The following is a 6,449-nucleotide window of genomic DNA, read 5'->3' on the forward strand; positions in this document are numbered from 1 at the left end:
AGATTCTGCTCTGGCTTCAGACCTGACCACAGATTGATTACGGGGCTTGTTCAACACCCGCTGGTCAACCACATTCTTCTTCTTCTCAACATTTGCCTTCTCCACAATAGGGGCAACTACAACTAGTTCTTTGGCCTTCACAAATTTCACTTCTTTGGAGATATTCACAATTGAACTACTTTCTTCGGTGTATCCCAATCCGGTTTTGTCGGAGAAGGATTTTTTAGAGGAAATGACATCATCAAGCTTCTTTGTGGATACTCGCTCTACCTCAAGCTTAAGGAATTTCACATTTGTGTAAGCTTTGGTTAGCTCGCCATTTAGCGTCTCTATCTCACACTTGGCCTCCTTATATCTCACTAGGAGACTTCTATAGTCCTCCTCAGCTTTTTTCATCTTTTTCACAGCTGCCTTGGCCACCCTTACATATTCTCCTGACTTCTCAAGAAGTGAATTGTAGTTCTCTTGAAGACCAGCTATATCTTCATCTTCATCAGCATCTGATTCTTTTACAATTCCCATGGATTCCTCATCACTATGCTCCTCAAGCTCTTCCTTAAGCAAATTCAAGTCCTCCGAAAACTCAACATGAGCAACAGTCATGAATGCTGAGAAATTCCCTTTTTCATCACAACTGTCCTCCGAATCAGAGGTGGAGGAATCTAAGTCACTAAGAGTGGTGGCATACGCCTTGCCCTTCGATCTCAAGTAATTAGGACATTCCTTTTTGAAATGGCCATGTCCATTACACTCAAAACAAGTGACTCCCTGAGTAGATTGGGACTCCTTCCCTTCTCTCCTTTTGAAATCCTTCTTCTCCTTTCCAGAACTCATGAATTTCCCTTTATCACCAAATTTCTCACTGTTCTTGAACTTTAGAAATTTGCGGAAATTCTTTGCAAAGTAGGCAACATCCTTTTCGACTACATCCTCATCCAATGAACCGTGAGCTTCTACCCTTTCATTTATCGTCTTAAGAGCAAGTGATTTGCTCTTTATTTGATTTAGTAATGAAAGCTCATATGTTTGGAGAGAACCAATCAGCTCTTGGATTTTGATTTCATCAAGGTCCTTGCTCTCCTTAATTACAGTCACCTTTGCACGGAAGCTCTCTGGCAATGAACAAAGAATTTTTCGTACAACTTTCGAGTCCTCCATTTTCTCTCCCAAGTTAAACTTGTCGATGACCACTTCATTTAGCTTGATATAGAAAGAGTCAAAAGACTCATCCTCACTCATTCTCAGCTCCTCAAACCGAGAGGTCAGCATCTGCAACTTGGTGTCTTCAACTTTCTTCGTTCCCTCGTATGTGGTCTCTAATATCTGCCATGCCTCCATAGCAATGGTCATGTGAGAAATCCGGTGGAACTCATCTGAAGACACGCCACAAAAAATAGTGTTAAGTGCTTTGCTATTAAAATTTGACACCGCGAGGACTACCTTATCCCATGTGGATTTGGCTGCCTCTGGCTTTGTCTAACCTATTTCAATGGCATCCCAAACAGCCTCATCTATAGAACACAAAAATACTCTCATTTGCACCTTCCAAAAGGCATAGTTGCTACCATCAAAATATGGTAGAACATTTAAAGATTGAGACCGGTCCATCTCAATATGGGGTCAAGGATCACACTAAGGTAATGAAACCAATATAAGTGAACCCGTTCTGATACCAATTGAATGTTCAATTAGTGTATAAAACACCTTGAACGTTTAGACCCCCAATTTACAAATTATTAATTCAAGCTTATTATCAAACAATTAATGTGCGGAATATGAACATAAGCATATAACAGAATTGATAAACAATCTTAGACCAAATAAATTCACATTCATAGCAAAAATTAATGGCAAAGATTAAGGGAAGAGAGATGCAAACACAAGGACAACACAGTAATGTGTTATCGAAGAGGAAACCGAAGCCCTTAGCGTAAAACCTCTTCGTCGCCCTCTAAGCGGTAAATAATCCACTAAAGAATGTAGTTGGGATACATGAATAGCAGAAGACCCTCCAAGCCTAATCTACCCAGTGTACCTAAGCCCTCCAAGCTCCTACTCCAACGAGGTTACGCCCACCTATTTCTTCTTTAGCTTACTAGATTCCGCTACTAACCATAGCATCAACCAATATAAAATTGGTCCCTTCCTAACTGCTTCCCAAAGTACCAAAAAGTCTTCTCACAGATATGGGTATGATGAGAAAAGGGTTTGGCTAAGAACCTCTCAAGGATGTAATAATGGAGAGGGTGAGAGTAGAGAAATTTGAAGAGTCACTATGTGAAGATTGGGGATGAGTCAATCTTGTTTTTCTCTAGGGTTTTTCTCTCAAAATTCTCTCTGGAAGCTCTCTACATTTCGTGGGTATATATACTAGGGTGAGAGTGGAATGCGAAGAGCCAGTTTTTCAAAACAGAGTTGGCTGGCAGCTTGGCTTCACGACTTGACTGAGCCGCGAGGTAACTAAATGGCCAGACTAGACTTTTTGTCCTGTAGTGCTATAGCTGGCATGACGGTTCAGCTTCTCTGCATGCTTGGCACATGTGCAACTTCTGGTGGCTCGCAAGCCGCAAGCCACCCGCGAGATCCAGTCGCGAGTCCCTGCTTCTTTGCACAATCTTGAGCATTTCTTCACACTCTCTCACACACTACCCTTCCATGATTCCCACCTAAATATAGGGTTACTAATTGCTAAAATACAAGCAAATTTGGCACGAAATAAAGCCAACAAGATGGTTGATAAGATTCAACCTTACAGTAGTTGCTCCCTCTCCATATTTTTTCTTGGTTGGAGGCTTACTTTCACCTTTCTCCAATTATTTGTTGATAGCATCTTCAATTCTTGTCCCATAATCACACAGTTCTCCAAATGAGCAAATAGGCGATGACAAAAGCCTACTATTATAAGCCAGAAGCAAGTTCTTGATGATCATGTTGATTTGGTCCTTCTCATTTGGCCTATTGACCATTCTAGACACCTTGGTCTTCAATCTAGTCATGTATTCAGAAAATGTCTCCCCTAGTCATGAATTGGTTCACAAACAACTCCACTAGGTCATTTCACACCTTATTTTTGCTTGGATCAAGGCTATAGTACCACCTTGATGCACCTCCTGTGAGTGATAGGGGAAAATGCATGCAATGTTTGCTTCTCACCTAGCCCCTTCATTTCAGCAATGCCTAGGTATCTTCTTAGGTGTTGCTTCGGATCTCCGGTCCAATCAAACTTTTTTGTATCGTAAATCTTGAACTTGGGAGGCAATGTAATAGGAGCCTTTGAACTCACTCCCCCCTATGTTATAGAGGTAATCATCCATCCCTTGTGCCTTATGGAATGCGAGTTGCATTTTCTCCATTTTTTTTCCTCAGAGCTATGGTTTCCATGGTAAGCTTCTCAAATTTCTTGTTCCTTTCATATTCCGCTTTTTCCTTTTCATCTTATTCTTCCACTTGCTTCTCATCATCATGGATTTCCACATGTGAAGGCTTATTGAGCTTAGATTCCTCCAACCTAGTGAGATGCCCTCCCATTTTCTTAAGGGCCTCTCCATGTTCATCCAAAGCCTTAAGGATCTTTTTTGTCATTAAGTCTTCCATGGAGATTGTCATTGTTTCTTGGGGGGGTCTCTTACTCTTCTTGGTGTGTGTCCTCAATCTTGATCAAGCGCTTTCCTTTCTCTTGAATCCAAATGGGAGTGGAGTCGTGTTTTCTTAACTTTGACGATGCAATGATGCCTAAAAAGAAGGTCTGTTTTCATTAAGTTCATGTCCTAATTAAAGGTTTTTTTTTTTTTTTTAACATTTTAGGTGTACTTAGAAAATTTTTAGTTCATTTTAATGAAGGCCCAATTACAATATCACTCCTTTCCCTCTCATGGATTTTTTCCCCTTGCTTTGGTCCATTTACAATAAAGCTCTCATCTTACTCTCATGAGCTTTCATTAGAATTCACTTAGAAATTTTCAACCCTTTGTCTCAAACATGGGCTTACAATGTATTCATCACCTTTAGGCTTTTCATTTTTATTAATCATTTCATTTTTTTTGGAAATAGCCCTTTAACTAGAATACATTGTAGCCTTCCTCTGAAAGTCCATGAAGTTCTCATCATTTTGAGCCTAGGCATACAACAAGGAGGCCCAAGATTAAGGAAGTTCATATTGGCTTTGTATGATTTTGGATGCTATGTCCATAGCATATTTGTTGCCTTAGGCCCAGAGTCCTCTTTTTTAAAAGAGCTTTTTTCTAATTAGGCCTATGATAGCAATTAGGCTATGGTCTTATGAACTTTTCAAGTTAAGATATACCTTTGGATTTAGGGACAAGCCTCTTATATGTGAGAACTTCTTTTCTTTTATCCCAAAACATCTTAGGGTATACCATAACTTTAGGGCCATCCCTTCCATTTTTACATCTTTTATGTGTTCTTTAGAATTAGGTGAACACATGATATATGGTTGAACAAACAAGAGATATAAAGGGTATCCTTTGTGTTAGGGTCTAGGATCTCTCTAGTATGGGTAGGCTCCCTATGGCAAAAGGGATAGATAAGTAGGTCACTCATAACTTGGTGGGCTATGATTCTAACCGATGGCCTAAGTAGACCCCATAATGGATTGGTAGCAAACCTTTAACGTACTCAAAGCCCATTATAGGTGATGGCACCGATTGTGAGTTGGTGGGCTGAACTCTGGAAGATTTAGGCCCGAATAGAGCCTTCCATCTTCCCACTCATCACCAACAAAGGTTAAAGGACAAAAGGAACCATATGATGTGTGTGCAAACAAGTATTGAAATAGTTTTTATTGAGATTAAGATATAAAAACATAAGAATTAAACTCATCATCCCCAGTGGAGTCACCACTATGGACACAATAGAGGAGTCGCCACCTAGTTTTTACAATGGCCTAGGAACCATGAATATAACGTCGTTTCGAGGAAGGACCATTGATCTTACTACTAGAGATATGGGTTTGGAGTTTAGGTACGTTTTTAGGAAAGTGTTAGGCACCCAAGACCGCTTAACCCTAAGGTTGGCCTCCCATCATTGTGTCTTACGTCTTAAACTCGATAAAATCATGTTCAACACTTATGTCCTAAACTCACACATACACTAGCATACATCTAAGCATACAACATTGTATCATCATCCCAAAACACGTACATATCCATCCATAAAGCATAAGAAACCAAACCACACATATACAACCCTAGCATTCATCTAACATGTGAAAACCCGATCATGCCATATATAAGGCAACAACTTAATCATGGCAACAAGTACATCATTTATCAATTAAACACAAAATGCAACACAACAACACATGTACATGTTCATCAAACAAAACATAACAACACAAATGCATGTGAATGTGAATGTATGACTTATCTTTACTCACCTTGCAGCAACTCAGCACCTATGGCATCATCTGTAAGGTTGAACTTATTCAACCATCTAATTGGCTTTATTCCGTACCAAATTTTCTTGTATTTCAGCATTTAATAACCCTGTATTTAGGTGGGTTTGATGTAAGGGTAGTGAGTGAGATAGAGTGAAGATTGCTCAAGAGTGTGCAAGAAAACAGAGACTCGCGGCTGCAAGCCGCCAGACGCAGCACACGTGCCAAGCATGCTGGAAGGTGAACAGTCATGCAAGCTGGAGCACTACAGGACAAAACAGGACAACTGGCCATACGGTTATCTCGCGACTGCATCTCGCGACTTAGTCAAGCCGCGAGGTCAAGCCGCGAGCCACCCCTGTTTTGTAAAACCTGACGTTTCATATTCCTCTCCCACTCTAGTATAAATACCCCTTTTACCCACGATTGTAAGAGAGCTTCCAGAGAGAATTTTGAGAGAGAAACCCTAAAGAAAAACAAGATTGATTCACCCACAATCTATACATTAGAGTCTCTTCAAATTCCTCAACTCTCTTCCTCTCCATTGTCAAATCCTTGAGAGGTATTATACCAAACCTGAATCTCACCATTATCATTACTGTGAGAGAGCTGTTTGGACTTTTGGGAAGCAGTTAGGAAGGAACCAATCTTCATTGGTTGATGCTACGGTCTAGTAGCGGAATCCGGGAAGCTAGAAAAGAAAAAGGTTCGACGCAACCTCGTTGGAGTAAGAAACTTAGAGGGCTTAGGTGCACTGGGTAGATTAGGCTTGGAGGGTCTATTGCTGTCCATGTATCCCAACTGTATTTTCTAGTGGATTGTTTACCGCTTGGAGGGCGGCGGAGAGGTTTTACGCCGAGGGCTTCAGTTTCCTCTTCGATAACACATCGCGTGTTGTCTTTGAGTTTGCATCTTCCTTCCTCTCTATCTTTGCCTTTTTATTATCTGCTGTGGATTGTGTTTTATTTTGGCTTAGATAGTTTTTACCAATTCCATATTATAGCTTATGTTAAGTTTCCGCACACTAGTTGTTTGACATATTGCTTGAATTGGT

Source organism: Quercus lobata, chromosome 10 (assembly GCF_001633185.2).
Source record: "Quercus lobata isolate SW786 chromosome 10, ValleyOak3.0 Primary Assembly, whole genome shotgun sequence".
Classification (NCBI taxonomy): Eukaryota; Viridiplantae; Streptophyta; class Magnoliopsida; order Fagales; family Fagaceae; genus Quercus; species Quercus lobata.